A 22,496-nucleotide genomic window follows, 5' to 3' on the forward strand; every position below is an offset into this window, starting at 1 on the left:
GGAGGCAAGGAACCGACGAGCAGGCGTTGGGAATGCAGGGAACAGCACAAATATTCGGGTGGGAAGGCGCTCCTGGGGAATTGTGTATCCCTATTGACGACGTAATCTTTGACGCGAAGGTGTTTTGCTAGTTGAGGGAGACAGCGTACTGTAGCGCGTGCGTTTAACGGGGCACCCGAGATTACAGTATTGAAGGGGACGACGACAGTTAGTTGCTTCCGGGGGATGCTGAAGTCTGACAGGGGGGTTAGCAGGTGAGGGCAGCAAAGCCGCCTAAAGCGTCTAAGGTTGCTCTCCATGCGAAAAACTGCCCGCGGGACGTTTGGGTCAACGATGGCTGCGGAGCTACCACATACGTTGACGCATCGGCGTGGCTCAAGCAAGGTCGGAGTTCAACACAGCACTTGACCGTCCCTGAGGGCCCTCCCCCTGCTCCCTTTCCTCTCCTTTTATACCCTTTCCAGCAAGGGAGACCTTGAACTTCCCGGAAACGCGGAGCCTGCCCTAGCACCTCCCGCCGGGACAACACGCAACTATTTTAATATCGCTCTCCGTTTTACGCTGCAGATGTGGCCTGCCTTCTTACTATAGTGAACTAGAATACTTGGGTATTGGAAAAAACGGCCGCCTCCGAGTGAGGCACTTAGTGTCAACCCCACAAGGTGGCACTCGCGTGCCCCGCCTGAGCGCTTTTTCGCCTCGTGAAGCGGCGGGCAGGCGTGCGTCGGGCAGTCGGGCGTGCGTCGGGTAACCGAGGAGCTACAGTTCTTTTTTCGTGGTGTCGAAATAGTAGAGAATGGTATTAATGTACCAAGGTTTTTATGGAAAAAGTACCTACGTTGTGCATTTATTGTTTGCTCCTTTTTTCATCACATTTGGCCAACCCAGCTGACCGCGCAGGCCGTGCTCAATCTAGGCTAGCGTGCGGATACTTTTTTCTTCGTTGTTTGATGATTTTTCTACCGTGTTGTGTCAATTGAGGAATGAGCGGGGTGCTTAAGGCTTTCTGCTTAAGGTCGCTGTTTATGCTTTTTTTCTTCATTTTTTGCTGATTTTTCTTTCACGTTCTGCATGCCGAGCAAACAGCGTCGTGCGTGCGCAAACATTTACGTTGTTTTTTCCAAATTGTACCCACGAGGCACACATGACAGATGTCTTAAAACTTCAGAGAAGTCAACGAAAAGAGTGCAAATACAGGATTCGCGACCGCAATTCTCAGCAAAGCACCAAGCCACACAGCATCATTTTACTGCGCGATCATTTTAAATCTGCATAGTGTTTCGCACACTGTGCACCGATAAACATATAATAATCACACTTTATTTACATTTATTATTTACATCCACGTTACAAACAATTAAAACAAAGAACCAAGAACATATAAAGAAGTGTGGTTCCTGCTAGGCTCCTTTTACAATTTCCCAAACCAAGGTCATGTGCAGCGGCTTGCTGGTGTTGTTTTCCTATAAGGATCATGTGCACCGACTCAACAGTGGGGAGATGTCATTGCGTCATATGTTTATTGTTCGCTTTCCATATTGTAAATAATTACCACGTGTGTGCGCTCACCCACGCATGTCCAACGAACGTGTGGAGCGTTAACTATAGCAGACTATAGGAACACGAAGGGAAAAGCAAAACCAAAAGCACGTGTTAGTCGAAATGCAAGTGCGAAATAGAAGCTCGGTGCGCTTGAAGCAAGAACAGGTACGAATTAGTACCACACGAAAGCTTCAACTCGCCGGAGCGCGCGAGCAACGCCGAACCAGTCCCGGCAATGCGCGGAAACGAAGCGCTGGGTGTGCGCGTTTTGGGTGTGTCACGTTCTGGGTGTGTCTGGGTTCTGGGTGTGTCACGTCTTGCCTTTGACGTTGTTCCATCTATGCTGTTTTTTGCTGTTGTGCGGAACCAACACACTGCCGCTGTTGTATATTTTAGCACATGATGTGATATGTGTTACCCCTTGCCAAACATTCTCTGTTCGTGCATCATGTGTAGGTCAAAATTTTTCTGTTCAGTAAAGTATATATGGTAATGTAGGATCTATAACCAAAAGCAAACACTTCAAAAGCTGATAATTCCAACCAGCGCCGCCAGTCTATACGTTCACTCTTGAGAAGGGGAATTGTATCAGTCATCACACCGTGTGCCTTTGAAAGGTCTTTCCAGAGAGGAGTTATCCGGTAATCTTTTGTATTATGTGTGCATGAGAAGGCACACATATTAAAAGAGTAGTTACTCACAATGTTCGATTCTTCCTACGAGACTGAACTGGAAAAATCTCTTTAGACCATACGCAGTGCAAGTGTTTCAAGATGTGTACTCATTCGTGTTGTGGTGTTTATCAATTTCTTTTTCTTGGGTTGGTGTTCTGCTTTTTTTTGTACAGTTTACTTTGTATTTTGATTCAGAGTTTGCTTCAGTTTGTAAGTTGTTGTCGAGGTCACCATGCAGATCGTAAAGAAATGCTGCTAGTTGTGCTTCGCAAGATACTCCTTTCCTAAAACCATGCTGCTGCATGAGGGGAAAGAAGTTATTAGAATCTATAACGTTAGGAATCAGAGTAGATGGAATGTTTCATGATTTTGGTCGGGGCGCATGTTTGAGAAATGGGATGGTAGTACAATGGACAGTTTTTATCAGCTGATTTGTAGATAGGAACGACCTTGCCCATTTTCCAGTCATCTGGAAGAACGCCTGTGGAGAGCGACTGCGCAGACATCAAGTACAGAAATGGGTGATGGTGTCATAAATTTTTTAGCACTTTTGAGGTAATATCATCGACGCCACGCTGATGAGAAGAGTTTCATGCGTTGAATAACACATGAAATACCATCTGCGCAAAAAAAAATGGAACACATACTGGATGTCAACAGCGTTGCAGCAGGAGGGGAAAGTACGCCAGATTCTTTCGTAAATACCGATGAAAAGGCGATGTTAAAAACATTGTCGCATTGATTATCAGAAAGCACGTGACCGGATTCATTAGTAACGTGACGTGGATAGTGCTCGAACACCGAGACTTAACGATTTTCCATAGTTTTCGTGGTTACAGGTTAGCATGCCTGAAAAATACTGGTGCAAAAACGTGTATTTGTAAACTAGCTGTTATGCGGATTGAAAGGACGTGAGGCAGGTTTGGCGACGTACAAAATATGCGATATATTAGCGGGACAAATAACTAACAAACTAGATAAATGTACATTACCCTAATCCAGCCAAGCGTGTACATCCTTTGAAGAAGTCTTTCCCTTAAAACAGCTCACGCTCACTTGCGGAGCTGATGGCTTCGCAGCTCTGGTTCGGTGCGCTTACTGGTGGCGCTGTCCTTTCAAGTGATAACGCGGCGCTGTTGCCCGTGCGCTTGTTGGTCACCGAAGAGCTCTATGTAGCGGATGGTCGAAGCATTGACAGTTTCGAAGTACGTGGAGGTGTGGTTCAAAGCGGGGGTACCCTGGGCGTTGGCGCCCAGCCGGTTGCTTCCGAACACCTCGTTCCTTGTGACACCCTATCGGCTTGCCGAAGCTGCCCCCTGCCCGGGAAACAGGGCTGACTTGCGGTCGCTGTGTCGGCGTCGTAAGTCTTGGACGCCAGGAAGAGCATGTGGCTCGGCTCTAAGTCTCCTGGGCGTTCGCGTCCAGCAGGGAACTCGCCGAGAGCCGCGTTCCTCCTGCCTCCAACTTGCCACCTTGCTTCTCCTTCTGTTCCTGCTCCTCCTCCTGTTTGTTCCCGGCGTGCTCTTTTCTTTCCGACACCAGCATAAGCGCTTCGTTGTCCTGACTTCTTACGGACCTTTAAGTAGCGCCTGCTGACAAGTGCCCCCGCCAGGAGAAGGGTTTTTGGGAAAACACACTACCAGTGAAATTTTCACTTGATTTCAGCGGTGGTGGATCGTAACAATCAGTTTCCACACAGGCACTGACCCCCAGTAACTAATAGTGCTACCACACTTCTACGTCCTACACTATTACTTTAATAACACGCTATAACAAACAACTCAATAGGCACATAAACAAAAACTAACAATGCCAACTACCTGGACATGAAATACCCCAAATCTCTTAAATAGAGGCTTGCATATAAGTACCACGTAGCTTATAGCACAAGCAAGAAACCACTTTCTTACCACTATATAACAAATTACTGATAAGGCATGCAAACAACTATTAAGAATAACTACCTAAGCAGTTATCTTTAACTGCTTGATAACTGAAAACTTGATAACTTGAAAAGATAGCTGCTTGATCAGTTACCTTTCCCCTACCCCCCCCCCCCCCCCCCCACATCCCAAGACACGCAAGCAACCGCATTGGCTTTCAAGTGCCTACAGATCCCGCGGTGACATTGGGAGCTGATATTAAGAGACATCAACCGACAGCGAAGCCTGTATCGAAGGATTCGCGTTCACCCATTGTTAACAGTTTGGGCCTTTAAACAGAAAGAGGTGTTGGTGCTTGCCTTATTGCTGGAATGTGTCTTTCTGACCGAAATTGTCCAGCCAGCGTTGAATATCTTTGAACATATTACCTTGAATAGCATGCGCATAGGCGGTGCGCAAAACACCAGCGGCGAGGCCACCGCACAACAGTGACTGGTTTCACTGCAGTCATGCTCATCACGGCCGTTTTTGATGCCCCGAGAAGGTCAAACGTGGGATCAAGGTCTACAGGGGCCCGTTGGTTGTGGCCACACATAGTGATTCGTCTTCAATCAATGGGGCGGTTTCCAAATGTTATTCCAAATGATTCCAAACATACATTCTTGTCAACTAGCTAAAATACAAAGTAGAATGACCTTTTGCATTCATCATGTAATTTATCTGCAAAAGGAAGTCCTAGTTTCCCCAGCAGTGGCACGGATTAGGGCCATTCTCTGTCCTCACAGAAAATGTTTTGAGTATTCGAGTACCAAAAAACATCTATTACAATTGACGAGTGACTTTTTGCGAAAACAGTTAATAAGCTCCTAATGGCGATCTCAAACAGAAAACAAAGTTTCTGCCGATGGAGAGCCTGTTATCTAGAAAGACGCTGAAAAGGGTTCTTTCACCGACCTCTAGTGTTCTCTGTTCGCACTACCTCCTTGAGCTTGAAGTTTGAGCGAAGTCTCCAAAGAAATGCAAATTTTTCCATGAGGCAATCATACTTGAAAACCTTGCATTTCTAATTTAAGCGTCCCATTGTTATTATTTATTTCCAGGTTATTTTGGATTGCGTTTAGGCTTAACGAAACGGCTTGCTTTAGCGCTCTTACAACCGCTTCAGTTTACACACCGAAAGGCCCTTGCAGAAATGCACCTTAAATATTTATTTATTTATGCGAACTACAAATGAGCCTTTTGCTGTTTAAGTTTTCAAGTTCAACAGAAATCACACTGTTAGATTATCAATGTTAGCTTTATTTTGGACTTTTAAAGAAATCAAACGTCCGTAGAACCAGGAAATGGTTAGGAACGAGAGTTTCACATCTTAAACATTCCCTCACGGCGTTCAATTCTCTCTGACGGCGGGAGACCTCCACTCGCAATTCTCTCCAACAAGCGTGGTATCTGGATAGTTTCCCGTTGCTGTTTCAAGCAAGCTTAGAAAACAAGCGTTATCCTCTTCGGAAAACTCATTATTCCTTCTCACCAGGGTTTTGAATACTAATTCCACGTGAACTGGGTACTCGTTATCTGCAAGCAAATACAGCAGTGAAAACTGGTGCATACACCAATAGGACAAAATTTAGTGCACAAAAACCGTGAGAAAGAGCTCCAGCAAAAATCATGTATTTGGTTTTCATTTTATGTTGTCGTGAACGTTACATCGTCCTCCCGGAAATGTTGCATTGCACCGTTTGCAACAGCAAAGAGATTCCACATTAGTTTCTGTATGGTGATTGATTGATTCTGGGGTTTAACGCGCCGACGCAACGCAGGCGATGAGGCGCGCCGTAGTGGAGGGCTCCGGATTAATTTCGACCACCTGCGGATCTTTATCGTGCGCCGAAATTTCGTACACACGGGCTTTTTTGCTTTTCGCCTCCATCAGAAAAGCGGCCGCCGCGGCCGGGAATCGAACCCGCGACCTCGTGCTCAGCAGCGCAACGCCTTAGCCACTGAGCCACCGCGGCGGGTAGTTTCTGTATGGTGGTGGAGGCACTAAAGATATACTATTAGTATAAATCAGCCCACTTGAACTCTCTGTGAAGAACAATGGCCAAAAATGCTTAGCGCAGGAGAAGGAGTCAACAAAAAAACGCGTGTTAACAATTCGCAGTTGAGCGTATATATTAGCTATTTAGCTGCATGAAACTTGGTTCGTTCCTAATTGAGAGAGAGAGAGAGAGAGAGAGAGAGAGAGAGAGAGAGAGAGAGAGAGACAGAGAGAGAGAGACAGAGAGAGACAGAGAGAGAGAGACGTAAAACGTTATGCATTAGCTCGATAGTTTCTCAAGGGTCGGCGACCGAGTCCAGCTTGGACACGACAGCGTTATCGAGCAACGGCACGACAAGTTAGCGCTCCGCAACTTTATCATCGGGAGTTAATTCTTCGGTGGTCGATGACTTCGCGACTGAGGCGATGAACACAAGCCGACGGGCACAAGCGGAAGCGCTTGTGCCCTTGGCTATGTTGCGAAGTCATGACCACCCAAGAAATATGTCACTCGCGATGATAAAGCTGCGGAGCGCTAGCACGTCCCGCCGTTGCTCGATAACGCCGTCGGGTAAAAGCTGGACTCGGCGGCCGACCCTCGACCTACAATTCCGCCACAGTATAAAGTTTTACTTCTCTCTCTCTCTTGACAACATATCAGACGGCTGTTATCGAACCCCAAGTCTCGGTTCGAAGCCGCCGTTCTTAAACGTAAGGCAGGGATGAGCAGAGAATGCCGAGTACCCCACTAGTTATGTAGATCCGCTCCCATGGAATCTGCTGTTAATATGGGGAGAAGCTATGCGGACCCCCACGTCTCCCGTTTCTCCAGCTTTACACCACTTGTGTAAGCTGCGCCAACTTTCTTGGTACGCAGCAATTAAACTGCGTTTAGGGAGGCCTTCACTCACCCGTTACTATCGCAGGGAATCGTATTGAGCTTTGCTGTAAAAACTCAAACATTTGTATAAAAACAATAGGCAGGATTTAGCACTTTTGCGTCTGCATTGGCAATGGCTTTGTTCTTTAGCATTACAAAAAAACAAAAAATACGTTGCATGTACGAAGCAGGACAATATAAGATGGTGATTCTGTACCACAGAAGTGATATGTCCTGTAACTTAAACAGGAGGGAATGTCCTAATACGAACTAGAAGAGCAATTCAATAGACAAAACACATTGAGATGCAACACTGACCTCTTGAGATTAAAAAAATCTCTCCTTTTTATTCGTGTGAAGTTATTGCAGTAAATGTGCCACAGATATTTTTGGCTATTTTGCAGCACGACTGCGTATGACTTGTCGTACGCAGATTTCTGCTTTGGGTAAACAAAAACCTTGCTTTCTACCCACGCTTTATTCTCTGGTGTGGGCAGGTTTCTTTGTCAGCAGAGAAAACTGGTTCCCGGTGCGCGACAGCATGCAAGGCTTTCTTACTACCCGCAAGACATCGCACCTACTACGCCACCTCATTAATCCTCTCACCAGCAAACGGGACTCGAACCGAAACAGCTCGCACCATACACGCGTACTCTGGCACACCCGACCAACTCATCCAGGACCTTCAAGGCAAATACCTACAAACAGATACAGCTGAACCTCCGCTATCATACACAGGCACCCCAATGAGTCCCTCGACCGTAATATCCAGCTCTATGAACTCACGGCTGCCTTGGAAGAATGGAAGAAAAATACGTTCCTGGGCCCGACCGCGTTACTTGCAAGGTCCTCGCGAACATTGGGGACGAAGCACAAGCTACCCTGCTCACTCATTTCAATGACTCCTGGTCGTCTGGGAAGCTTGCCACGCACCTGAAGAGTGCTGAAGCACGTTTCATAACCAAGGCAAGTAAATCTCCTCATATTGACATCCTCAGACCGATTTTACTCACCTTCTGTGTATCGTGTTTAGTCGAGCCGTAGCGAGCGCGCGTGCGCAGGCAGTCCACTGCGCACGCTATCTGTTTCTCTCTCTCTCTGCATTGCACTGTATAAAACGAGCGCACAATAAACCAACGGGGATTCCAAGGTAAATTTAAATGGTAGCGAAGCTTCGGGCGAAAAGCGGTTCAGAACCTATTGCCAGCGACATCAGCATGGGGGCTTGTAGGAGTGGCGATTGAAGCCCGACTAGGTTAGGAGGGAACAAACACTAGTAACAAAAAAACAAGTTTTATTCAACAATAAAACAACAGTTATTATTTACGAACGATATTTATTTCTGAATCACATTTATTTAGGCACAGTGTGCAAATAATTAATGAAAATGTTCTTCATTCTCGAAAACCTTTTTTGTAGCGCCCTCTGAAGAATGGCACATGTCATTGCTCTGTGATGCAGTCCTTGTAGTGCTCGGAAAGGCGCTCCTAAAGTTCGTCTGCTGGGGAACGCCCCTCGCATGTTTAGGTGGTGCGCATTTGCATTCGTTTTTCCTTGTTAATTTGGTGTGCACTTAATTTTGGCTGTGCGTGGAGTTGCGAGGTGCGTTGTATCATCGGTAAACACGTTTGTACCGTGCCCGGCGGGCACGGTGAACTACGGGACGATGCTGCCAACGGTTGGAGCGGAGCGCTTTCTTCGGTACCTACAGAAACGATGTGCTGTAAAAGGTGGCAGCAGCAACTCCCGTACGCCTGGCGTTTTACTGCATCATTTTCCCCTCATTTCCACAGATAACGCAAAACTATAGTAATGATAATACGTGCACGGGGGTTGTGTAAGGGGACGTGGTGGTGCTTCAAAAAAAATGGGTCTAAAGCTTTGTTACGTCACAGTTATCTCTTCCTTTCACCTCAGGCTGGCTCGGAGCAAGTGGTGTCAATTACTCTACTACTTCTCAGCGTAGTACCACTCAAATTTAAATGAGTCGCTTTAATTGTCGATCGCAGTGTCTTCTCTATTGCATTACAACGCTTGTACGGCTCGTTGCTTCCCGCACTTGTATGCGCAAGCATTATTTCCATCGCAGTACTGTGTTGTGCTGCTCCGTGCTGCGCTGCTGCCAGATCTTTCCTGCTATGTGTTTTTACATACTGCCGTCGCTTTCTTTTGAATTGATCCATTTTTCCTCTTTTTTACTTATCTGTTGCGACACTTGCCTAATAATGCAACTAGGAAATTGCGGGCGTAAATGCTGAGTAAACTGTAGAAACTCATGTGTACTTGATAAGACGCCGGGACAGCTGCGGTGTGCTCGCTGCACTTTCGTGAATCGGCATTCCTGCGGCCCGGTTTTCTGCGTCAAGATGCAGTGCCTAGTTACTTTCTCTTGTTTCGAAGTAGATCTGCTGTTGACACTTTCATTGTTCATAATGCTGTGTGTTGCGGGTAAAGTCAATTTTTCCGCGCGTAAGGAAACCCATAATGCATGTAGTGCCCACGAACATTTTATACTTATTGTGTACGTGCTGATTTTGTGCAGTGTGGTTGATTTGTTTTATGTTTATTCTGGAATAAAATTCCAATGTCTTGATTATAGCATGACTATGCGTTTTTCTTCTCTTAGAACAGAAGTACACAAACTGAGCAAGCATTATATAACCTTGATCTATACTTAAGGCACGCACGCAACCTGCGTATGTGCGACGCAATTAAATCCAGCAGTGGCGTTGGTAGAAATTGGTATCGGGGTAAGGAGTGGGCACGTTTTTTTTATGAAAGGCGGGCCGGGGAGACTCTGGTAAAGTGTGATTTTGTGCTCTGTATCCCGAGGCAGAAAAAAAAAATCCGGTCGGGGGGGGGGGGGGGGGTACGTTTGCCACCCACTGCCATCAAAATAAACAACTGATTGCTTTTATACAGCGCAGTGGAAGGCATGAATACAGAATAAACGTTCAGAGAATATGCAAGAATTTTTATAAACACTGAGGTGAATCACACGACAGTATGCTAAAGTAAGTTTCTCTAGTCACGAGTATAAGCTGCCGTTGACTTGAAGCACATACGCCAAGGGTTCGCCAACTTGCGTCAGATGGCAATGACAAGAGCCCTCAGCGATCAGAAGCCTGCTAAGGGTATTTTGAAGTCACATTTTCCCGCTAATGCCACCAAAATGACGTCACTTTTTGACCGGATCTTGCTTCCCATCCTGTTTATTTTTTGTTCCACCGGAAGTGTTCCCTCCTCACACAGAGGGTGCTAAGCCCCATAAGCAGCTTAAGAGCCGCCATTTTCTGAACGTATGGGCTTCTATGGAAGCTTCGCTACCAGTTATATTTACCTTGGGGATTCCTTGCTGTGACACCGCTGGCATCGGTTCCCGATAAGCACGAAACATGATGTCAGAAGTGGCCACGGGCGATTCTCGCAATGAAAGACGATACCACGGCCACGGCGGAACCGGACAGAAGCGGTATGGAAGTTTCGTTGAAACCGCCCGAGCATCTGCGTCTGAATGGCGATATTAGCGCCTTCTCAAGCAAAAGTTTGAGCAGTTTTTGACTGCTCCAGCACCAGCGGCACCGAAGGAAACGCCAACGCCGGGTCCCACCAAGCTTGCGCTGCTGCTCAGCATAGCCGGCGACGACGCTCTCGAAGTGTACAACAACTTCTCCTTTGATCAGTGTGACGACCGGAGTAATTACGCCACAGTAATCAAGAAGTTTGACGAGTATTTTGCCGAGCAGCTAAATGAAGGGCATGAGCGCTACGTGTTTCGTCAACGCGTTCAAGGCGAAGGCGAGCCTACGGAACACTTTCTGAGTGACCTGAGAAAGCTGGCGCAGTCCTGCAACTTTGGCGCAATGACAGAATCAATGATTAGGGATCAGATTTTGTTCGGAACAAAATGTGACAAAGTACGCGAAAAGCTTCTTCGTGACAACAAGCTGACTGTTTCGACAGCAGAACAGCTATGCAAGGCTGCCGAAGTCTCCGCCGCCCGAAACGACATATGGACTCGAGAGCGACAAGTCGACCCAGTTAAGGCGAGGTCTAGAGGCGCTGACCAACCCCCTGAGTTTAATTGCCCGAGATGTGGGCGAGTGCATGGCCCTCGGAAATGCCCAGCATTTGGACGCGCATGTAGAAAATGGGGGGGGAAAAATCACTTTGCTGTCCGTTGCAAGAGAGAGAGAGAGAGACAACTTTATTGGCTAGCCTGCAGAACGAGAGGATCGCCTCCTAGAGAGGCACCCTATCGTGACGCGGCCTGGACGTCCTCGTGGTGTGCGCTGCAGGCGTCGACTGGCTCGGCTGACGGGCAGTGAGGGGGTGGATCCCTCGGCCTCGCCGCCTCCCCGAGTCTCTGCCGTGCGAGAGCTGCTTCGAGCTGCTGGACGGCCTGGAGTTGGGTCGTGTATTCGGACGAAATCATGGCACTCGTGAAACTGTCCGGCAGCCGCGTCGGGGCGGCCGCCTCGTCTGGGTTGCGTTCACAATCCCAAAATATGTGGGCCAGAGTCGCGTTTGCTCTCGCGCACACACAGCACTGCACGCTGTCGTAGGCACCCGGACACACGTATTGCGCCAACACGGGTGTGATCACAGAGTTTGTCTGTAGCTGTCTGTAGAGCACGGCCTCGGCCCTTGTGAGCCGAGGATGAGGTGGTGGCATAGTTCGTCGGCTGAGCCGGTACCATTGGAGGACCTAACCACGAAGCAGGTCGCTCAAGTTGAGGACAGCGACGGAGATTTTCAGATTCTTGAAGTATCCGTAGATGCTGTTTTGCAGCAAAAAGACTGGATCGTCCAAGCCCATGTTGGCCATCACGTACTGCACCTAAAGGTCGACACTGGCGCCTAAGCAAATCTGCTGCCGTACAGCATGTACAAAAAATTGCAGCCCAGTTCGCGATTAAGGGCCAGCAACTCGGTTCCACGCACGTATGATGGAGGAATCATCAAACACATGGGTATTGTCACTGTAAAACTGGCACTCTCCACCAACACAGCTGACATCGATTTCTTTGTCATCGAAAGAAAGGACGTCAAGCGCTGTTGGGACTACAAGCAAGTGAGCTGCTCGGCTTGTTCTCACGCTCTGTGAACGCAGTGTCTACGCATACAAGTGAGCAAGTCGTCAAGCAGTTCCAAGAAGTGTTCAGCGGCACGGGATGCCTTCAACGGCAATACCGGATGGTGTTGCGGGACGACGCTGTTCCTGCCATCCAGGCAGCTCGACGAGTGGCACTACAAGGTCCCCTGGCTCGAGCCTGGCACTACAAGGGCCCCTCAAACAGGAACTCGACCGCATGAAAAAGGCAGGCATCGTGGTCAAGGTACAAGAGCCTACGGACTGGGTGAGTCCTTTAGTAATTTCCAGGAAAAGGGATGGCAAATTGAGAGCGTGCATGAACCCCAGAAAATATAATGAATGCTTGAAGCGAGAACATTTTGAAATGCCACGTCGAGAGGACATCGAGGCTGCGCTTGCGGGCGCAACCATTTTTTCTCGTTTGGCTGCAACTTCTGGGTTTCATCAAATACCGCTGCACGAAGAGACTTCAAAAATATGCCTTTTGCCATCCCGTTTGAGCGTTATCGCTTTCTGAGACTTCCATTCGGAATAGCCTCGGCGTACGAAGTTTTTCAAAAAACTGTTGGTCAGATTTTCGAGTCCATACCGGGTGTACGCGTGTACGTCGATCACATTCTTACTTGGGGTGCGACGAGGGACGAGCACGATGAAAGGTTGCGGGTTGTCTTTGAAGCAGCGCTGAAAGCGGGGCTAACATTCAATGTCGCAAAATGAGAAATCGGAATGTCCACAGTTTGTTTCCTAGGCGATATCATATCCGCAAACGGTATACAGCCAAGCCCTGAATCTGTGAACGTCATGCGGAACATGCCACCACCGACTGACAAGCATAGCGTACAACGCATGCTAGGCGTGGTGAATTATTTTTCTATATTCGTACCAGCACTAGATGAGAAGACACTGCAAATGCGACAGCTAGTGAAAAAATATGCCGCGTTCGAATGAAATGCCAATCACGCCAAAGAATGGGAAAAACTCTGCGCCTGTTTGAGCAAGAAGCCGGTGCTTGCAATTTTCGATCCTGAACGAGACACAAAGATAACGTCCGATGCGTCACAGAATGGCATAGGTTCCGCGCTAATTCAGCGTTATGATAACGCGTGGAAGCCTGTCGCTTATGCCTTGCGCGTGTTGACCGATGCCCAGAAAAGGTATTCGCAGTTCGAAAAACTGGCGATGGCTGTGGTATTCGGGTGCGAAAACTTTCATCACTTTGTATACGGTCGTACCATTGCACTTGAAACGGATCACCGTCCGCTGATTGCTATCGCACAAAAAGCTATTGGCGACATGCCACCCAGATTACAGCGCTTTTTCTTGCGTTTGCTGAAATACCGCTTCCACTTGCAGTTTGTCCCCGGTAAAGAATTGGTTTTTGCCGACCTGCTGTCGAGGGCCTCCGTTGGACCGCCAGAAGACGAGGCTGACGAAGACGTCGAGATTCATGCTGTTACAACTGTGCAGGCACTGATCAGCGTGGCCACGCAAATACGACTGGCAAGGGAGACTCAAAACGACAGAAACTTGAGAACTTTCCTTGAGTGCCTGAAAAACAGGCAACCCGTGGACGGAGAACTCAAACCCTTCGCCGGAGAACTCTCTGTGGTCGACGGCGTATTGCTCAAAGGATGCAAAACTGTTATACCGCAAAGCATGCGCCGTGAGATGTTGGATAGGGTTCATGATGGGCATATGGGAATAAACAACTGCAAATCCCGAGCCCACCGTTTAGTTTTCTGGCCAGGACTTGGCACAGACGTCGACCAGGTTGTCAAGAATTGCGCAACTTGCAGAAAATATTCTCACAAACAAGAAAGTGAGCCTCTCATGATGAGACCCGTGCCGGAGCATGCGTGGTTCAGAGCGGGCGTCGACATTTTTCACTACGCCGGCAAAGCATTCCTGTGTGCGTATGACGCGCTATGAAGTTTTCCGGAGGTAGAGGCACTGTACGACACATCAGCTCATACAGTTGTCGAAAAGTAAAGGGGGATGTTTGCACGATACGGCATACCGGCGGAAGTGTGCACCGACAACGGGCCGCAGTTTGCTAGCCGAGAGTTTGCCGCATTCTCAAGAAAGTTTGATTTCAAGCATATAACATCGAGCTCCTTGTTCCCGCAATGAAACGGTCTGGCAGAGAAAGGAGTGCAAGTAGTGAAGAGATTTCTGAAAAAGACTACGGAAGGAAACAATGATTTTGGTTGGGACTCTTGAATTACAGGGCCAGCCATTGGATGACGGCAGGTCCCCAGGAGAGCTGCTTCAAGGTAGGCGGCTACGCACGCTCTGCCTGATTTCAACGAGGTTTCACACATGGCCGTAGAGAAGCACAGCCATGCACGCCGAATGGGTCGTCCACTCAAACCGTTGGGGGAAGGGCAAGTCACCCGCATACGTGGTAAGAACTGGGCAACAAAGGCCAAGGTGGTCAGCATGACGCGACCGAGGTCGTACCAGGTCGTCGCCGAATACGGAAAGGTTTTTCGGCGTAACCGACAGCACCTGCTCGCAACTACTGAACCCTTCCGCGTCTCCGCCGAAGACTGGGCCGAGAAGAACTCCGATGCACCGACAGAACAAGCTCTACCAATGGCCCCGCCTTCGGAGGAGCCGCCATTGCCCAGAAGATCGACCCGAGATAGGAGAGCACCCAATCGACTAGTCTACGATGACAATTTTGTGCAAATTCCGTAGTTACGTTCTCTCTCGATGTTTTATGTTTTTTTCCTTCAGTGAAAGGAGGATGTATCATGTTTAGTCGAGCCGTAGCGAGCGCGCGTGCGCAGACAGTCCACTGCGCACGCTATCTGTTTCCCTCTCTCTGCATTGCACTGTATAAAACGAGCGCACAATAAACCAACGGGGATTCCTCACTGGGACACGGCTGGCATCGGTTCCTGATAAGCACGAAACATTCTCTATTGGAAAATTACTAGAGCGCAGTAATCTCAAGAGACTCCAGCAGCTTTTACAGATGTCAGACTCCATGCATGGATTTCGCCAGCACCTATGCACCCAAAACATTCTCCTTCAACTTAAGGAAGAAATAATCGCACCAGCCACCCGTCACTGCTCTCGAGCCATACATGCCCTGGTTGTTAAACGGGCATTTGATATTGTGACCCAAGCGGCGATTTTTGGTCGGCTTAATCAGACTGGCTGCGGAGAACAAACCTACAGCTACATCACCGATTTTCGTACAGATCGCCGAGCCATCCTCAAACTAGGGCATCTCACCTCTAAACCAATCCAACTCGGAAGTCGCGGTACGCCCCAGGGGTCTGTATTGACTCTCCTCAAGTTTAACACCGCATTTATTGTCATTTCCGCCACCATAGAGCAAGTACCCAACCTTCGACATGCCCTTCACGAGGATGATATAACCCTGTGCACGGGCACTGATTCTCTGGGGGGCATTCAAGAAAATGAAGCCTCAGCTCCGACCCTGAAAAAAATATCGGTTACCCTCGATGGACACACTATCCAAACGGCTAGAGCCCTGAAGATCCTGGGTCTTACAATCCAAGCCAAAATGAGAAATGACGAAACACTTTACAGCCTCAGTATAGCCACTGATCAGGTAATTCATATGATTCGTCGCATCATCAACCGGCGCCACAGCATTAAAAAAAATACGATTAGGCTTGTTCAGGCCTTTGTCATCTCCCGTATCACTTACGTAGCGTCATATATTGTTCCAGCTCGAACCGACACCACAAACTCAATCACCTCTTACGGAAAGAAACAAAACAAGCTTTGGGTCTCCGGTTGAGTACGTCTACGGCCAAACTTCTTAGCATGTGGCTCCATAATACCATACGGAAGCTCGTCGAAGGACACCTTTACAACAAACGCCTTCGACTTGCACAAGCCAAAGCTGGCCGCGCGGTCTTTCGCAATATACAATGGTCCTGCCCTGACCAGACCCACCTGGTCACCATCCCCGACGCTTGGCACCAGTCCATTTTTGTGCGCCCCCTTCCCAGAAATATGCACCCGGACCTCCACCGTGGTCGTAGTGAAGCCCGAAGCAAAGCCCAAAAAACATTACAGCCGCCGATCCGGCGTAATCAACACAGATGCATTCAGTTACCCAAATGACCAAACTATGGTGGCAGTGATAACCCCTAAGAAAGCTCTCGTCACCACCGCTTCAATCCGGACTGCTTCCTCCCTGGCCAATAAATCCGCCAACAAATCACAATCAGACAAAATTAGGTAGGCACTTTTCCCCACCCCAACCGTATGCACTTACTTTATCCTACACCGTACTCTGATAAATGTAAATTCTGCCAGGAGCCAGGAACTCTGACACACATATTATTTGACTGCACAGAAAACTCAGACCATCCTTCACTCAACCAGTCCCCTTCCTTGAGCAGTGGGAGATACTGCTGTCCAGATGTCGACCTGAGGACCAGCTTCTGCTTTTGACGAGGGCTACGGCAGGCTGGAGAGCGCATGGGCTCCTGGACTGAGGAATCACTCTCACTTTGTTGCGTAATAAAGTTGTCTCTCCCTCTCTCCCCTAAACCGGCTGGTAGTCGTTCAGGCTGCAGCACAATGCCGATATTTCACACGTCTTTCAAAAACAAAACGTTTGAGCGCGTTTTATTTTTACAGCGATTGTGGATCATTCGAATCTGCTCCCGCCTTCAAAATCGATGAAGCCGCTTTACTCGGCACCACTCGTCAGCAGCTACTTTTCGTCACCGACCACGCCTCTTTCCCAAATTTACTTACCTCTCGCCCTCACCAGTGGCTGTTGGAGAAGTAGTGTAATCGGTCGATCACGGTGGTAGGGTCGTTATCACAGTCGCACTTTTAACTCTCGCTGAGACGGATGAGTGCCGTACACGGAAGTATTAGAGTGGAAATCAAAAGAGCGTCGGGGCGCGCAGAATAGCGGAAGGGCGAGAAAACAACGAGAAGACGCTGACGCATAACGCGTAGGCACTGCCGTTGCTGCATCAAGCCCCACGCCGTCGAGTAGCGGCGAAACCTTTTTTTTTCTGTTATTTGCGCTACTCGAAACCGCTACCCACTGGCCCTAACTGAAAATCGGCTAAGCTATATTTCTTTGGCGGACCCATGTTCGGCTGGAGTGTACAGGATGTGGTAGGCGCGGAGTCAAAAGGTCCTGTGTATAGCCTGCACTGCGTCGTCGAGGCGTGGCGTCGGTTTTTTGATTGACTGAATGTTAATGCAATCCCTTTGCAATTATATAACGGCGTGTCATCTCACCAAACGAAGTAATATTTCTACGTTGTACTACCGGTTGAATTGTAGCGCTGCTCTTAGGGTAGGTCAAAATAAACCTTGTCCGTTACTGTTATCAAACTCTCCTGCCGGCATTTTCTGTCTGTCTTTTTTGTTTATTTCCGTACAGAAAGGGGAGCAGAGGCTAAAGGCTTGAAGTGTGACTAGGGCCCCTGCTCCTGGTGGCATTCAAGTGTACAAAAAAAAAAACTGCAGAGAATACATTTGCAGTCATGCTCTTCAAACGCTCAATAGGCGACTACTTACAAAAATAAAAAAAAAACAGAACGAAATTCTCATAAGGGATATGGCATCGAAACACTGGCGAGCTTTTTCGTGCAGTGCAAGGGGTGAACGGACACCCAAATGACCCGAAACAGACGTATTTCAGCATCGATATCTACAATTTGGCAGCAACAATTTATTTCATGCTTCGGCAAATTTTAGCTGTATAAAATTACTGCTCTAACCAGACATTTTTAATATGTGTATTTTACAATCGTTGGCCATAATTAATGTATTTCTGGAGTTTGTGCAATAAGGAGGTGATTTGGTGATCCGTGTGTTGCCGGCCGTAGTTTGTTCGTGTAGGAGGCATTGGTCGATGTCTTCTACGCAAGGTATGTTGTGTGGCAGTTACAGGGTTGGAAGTGTTATATAAATTGTTGTCCCTAGTGTGCTGAAGTAACTTGTAGTAGTATACTTGATTTGCCTTGAGAAGTGAGTGCTTTAGAAACAGTTCATGTGTACCTAGGTATTAAGGCCTGCCGTAGTAATTTTCGAATGTTCATAATACCTTCTTCTGCAACAAGAGAAATTCGTTGTATTTCTGGGTAGTAGTTGTGCCCCACACTAAAGCACAGTAAAATAGCTTAGAAAAAATAGCGAATAATGGAGCGTCTTTTTTACGCATAACGATATCTCGAATTTTATATACGAAGCCAACCGTTTTGCTTAGTTTAGCAGTTAATTTACACACGTGTATTCCGTGACAGAATAATTTCAAACCAAACACATACCATTTTTGTGGTTTTGATTGGGTAAGTCGGTTGTTACGATAGATCGAATCTATAACATCATTCAATAGTTTATTAATCGGTATAAACACCCCATAATTGGTTTTACTTATGTTTAATTGTAACTTATTTATATGCAGCCAGTGGGATAGACGATTGAAGTATTGGTGAACCGTAGTTACGAATGGTGGCAAGGCAACAGCCGTAAAAATCACATTGGTGTCGTCGGCATACATTACTATTTTGGGCGTACCAGTTATCGTCGGTAGATCATTTATATATAATTTACATTACATTGGTGCGTTTATAGATCCCTACGGAACACCATTTTCAATTGGAATTTCAGCTTAGGGTATACCGTTTACTACCCCATACTGATACCGATTTACTAAGTAGTTAAGAAACAATTCGAGGGGAATACCACAAATTCCGGTACTCTCATGTTTTCTTAGAAGGATTTGATGTTTTATCGAATAAAAGGCTTGCCGTAGATCAAGAAACAGACCAACAGTGTACAGCCTGCATTCAATGTTTTTATTGATCTGATTTTTATGTCCAGGAGTGCCATTTCAGATCACCTATTTTTCCTAATCCATACGGCGCATCACAAATAATATTATATTTAATCAAAGAACTTTGTAACCGCATGTGTAGAAGTTTTTCGAATACTTTGGAAAGCACAGGCAATAGCGATATTGGCCGATAATAATTCGCACTATAATTGTTTTCTTCTTTTTGGATTGGTGTGACACTCGCTAATTTAGTTCATCGGGAAATATTCCAGTGTCGATCATCTTAATACCAATATTAGACAGAGCATAACTGATTAGACGACTAGGGTATTCTAAGGTGACTACCTGGATGTCATCGAACCCAGCAGCAGTGTTGGGGTGAGGTCCTTTATTATATTTGCTATTTCTTCTGAAGTTGTACGAAAGAGTAAAAAGGAATTTCCCACATTTGTGTTTGGCAAGGACCGTGTGCCGTTCACATGGGGAGCTGGCAAAGTGTATTCTCCACTTTGTATAAAATATAAATTAAGTTCATGTCCGCCTCACAAACCGTGCCTTGGAATGTTACCCTTTTTACAGTTGTTGTTTGTGGTATTCTTTCAGTTAAATGATTTACTTCTTGCCAAATATTTCTAGCGTTTCCTTGCAGGCGTGAAAAAGGGATTCACAATATGCTAATTTAGCTTGCTTACGTTCGGCAATAATTTGATTTCTATATTTTTTTAAAAACTCAGTAATACGTCGCGTTTTGACGAAGGAGTGATACATTTTGTTTTTCGGTTCTATTTTCTTGAGTAAATAGCACTTAACCCACGGTTTTCGCATCTTCCTCACATTTTGTACTCTTCATTTTTTGGAAAGTCTGCTTCATAGCAAGCTTTTACTATGCGCAAAAAAGACTGTAAGCCTTATTGGGGTCAGGTTCATAGTAAACCGATGTCCAATTCGAAGCAAAGATAAGAGAACGGAAGCCCTCTAGCGTGTCTGGCGTTATTTCATGATAAGAGGGCATGGGTGAATTTTTTTCCTGTCTGGTCTTGTCGGCACCAAACAAAAAAATTGGAGATGGTCACTGATATTGGCACTTATCAACCCAGCTGATACTTTGGGAGATGACGTGTTTGTAATGCATAGGTCCATAAGCAGTGCACTTTGTGCCGTAAGCCGCGTAGCTGATACGACGAGATTTCGGAAAGTATATGTGCTAATGAGTGCCTAGTTCTTTACTGTAGGGTTCGTCTGCAAGCATGTTTGCGTTCATATCACCCATAAGTATAAATGAGTTTCGGCTATTACTGAAAGTAAGCAGCATATTTTCAAGAAATAAAGAGTTGTGCTCAGGTGCCACATGGCGGCCTATGCACAACAACAATTGTGACAGATTTGAAACGCACAGCAAGGCATTCCACATTTTATACAACAAATTTAAATTTCACGATTAACTCGCGCCATAGTCGCTGTAGTACATATGCAGCGCTAGATCTAAGCAAAGCATTTCGCCATGTGAAGCACACCACTGTCATGCCTCAACTCAACTCTTCTGGCTAGCGCGAAAGACCTACCAGTACGTTCGAAGGTTTCGCAAAAACGCACAACCCATCGTCATGGCAGGGGACGCCGCCACAGATACGTTTCCTTGGTGGGGGCGTGGCGCACAATAGCGGGATGTCCTATCACCCCTGCTGTTTTCCACCACCCTGCTCGGCCTTCGTTCATTGCTAATGGCACACCGGGTGTGAAACAGGCCCTGTATGCGGACGCTCTTAGGTCTTGTCGTTCAATGGACCTATAGGGGAGATGGAGAATCGATACTCGGTAAAACCACTACACCAAATCGTGGGGTCCTAGTCGTTCACCCCAGTAGTCTGATTTCCTACTGGTCTCCACCCCCGAAAAACAGCCACGCTTAGAATAGTTCAGGCATTCATCATATCGCTGACCACATACTCTATAGCGTACGCTCTTCGTCTTACGACAGAACTCAAGAAATGAAAACAAATTTCTAGAAAACGTGCAGGCAAGCCATCAAACTTCCACCAAGAACGTCTATCCACAGGCTCCTCAAGCTTGGCATCCCCAACCCCGCAGAAGAATAATGCGACGCCCATGCACCTCTCAAGACAGAGTAGAACTGGGAGCCACATAAGTGGGCGGAGTCATTATGTCTCGCCTGTGCCTTTCAGTTCAACTTAAAAATACCCCTGCTGGCCTAAGAAGCTTCCCACTCAAAATCCCGCTCAATGTTTCTGTGTTACAGTAACCGTCTACCGCACCATATGCACCCTCCTCACCACGCGGCAAAACAAGGAACGACAGAGCAATTCCGAAGCAATACGGAAACGAACCAGACATTTCCTACACAGATGCTGCCACATAACTCGAGGTTCAAGCTACGTCCTCTATTTTCCTCATCAAGAAACGCCACCATATCAGTCTCACTATGCCATACCACAACCCACTGCAAGCGGAAGAAGCAACTCTGGCTCCTTCCCGTGAGCGGAACCACAGCTTCTGTCGTCAACAATTCGCCGCTTGCGCGCCACGATTTCACCAATGGAAGAATTCGCCGCACAACCATCAAGATTCTCACTCGACACCCTTCCTAGTCTTTTTCATAAAGATGATATGTGCCCCCGCTAATCTCGACGTTCTGGGCAACGAGACCGCCCATCTCGTGGCTTGACAGCTACCCCGCTGAGCTGATTTCGGCGGAAGGAAGGCCAAGCGCGTGCAAGTGATGATGCAGTACCCAGGTATCACACAACACTGCCGACTAGAGCGACATTCGCCTCCAGCATAGAAACCACTCGTTAGAGAGCAGGAGCGACTCTTACGAAGTAGGAATACTTTCTTCAACCCTACCAGAAGTCACATTTTGCATCCTACTTCTTTCCCGCACCCCCTACTGCTGCTTCTGCGAGGCCCCCGGGGCCCCCTATCACAACGTACAAATGGTATAGGTTGCGACCAATCCCCACTTTTCCGCCTCACCCATGACCTCAAAAATGAGTTTTCGGAGCGAACCTTGGTCAGCTGCAGCCCCGAATATCACTGCAGCTGGTTGAGAGGGCTGTTTACTCGGCCTGTGCTCAAGGTGTTCTGGGTTGAGTAACCCACGGGAAGGTCTACAATTCACTAAAAATGTTATTCTCTCTCTCACTGCACACTGACGGGTAGGGACGTGCGGCAATTGATTCGATGGATTATTCGTGGTATCCCATTTGTAACAGGGTGATGACGTGTAGTTTCACCAAAGAATCTAATAAATCTACAGTGTGCCCTAAATAAATTCGAGTGCTGCAATTTTCACCAGCTCAAATAAAATTTGTCAATTACAGCGCATTGGCGTAGTGAGCACCGGGTTCCGGTGGACTTGGTATTTATTTTTGCTAAAGCCGCTTCGGGTGTTTGGGGCCAACGAGGGACACAGCCGATTCGTGCTGCAGCAGGAACGAACTCCTTTATTCCAGCCAGCCACGCAGAACAGGCTTTTTGCCAAGTCCTCTCTTCCTGCAGTTTTTCTTAATATTTTTTTGCTCAGGCCAACAGACCACGCTCAAGCTTAAACAGCTATGCTGTTAAACCTGTCGG

The sequence above is a fragment of the Haemaphysalis longicornis genome, unplaced genomic scaffold (genome assembly GCF_048455015.1).
Source record: "Haemaphysalis longicornis isolate Haplotype H1 unplaced genomic scaffold, Haemaphysalis longicornis Haplotype H1 scaffold_6, whole genome shotgun sequence".
Taxonomy (NCBI): Eukaryota; Metazoa; Arthropoda; class Arachnida; order Ixodida; family Ixodidae; genus Haemaphysalis; species Haemaphysalis longicornis.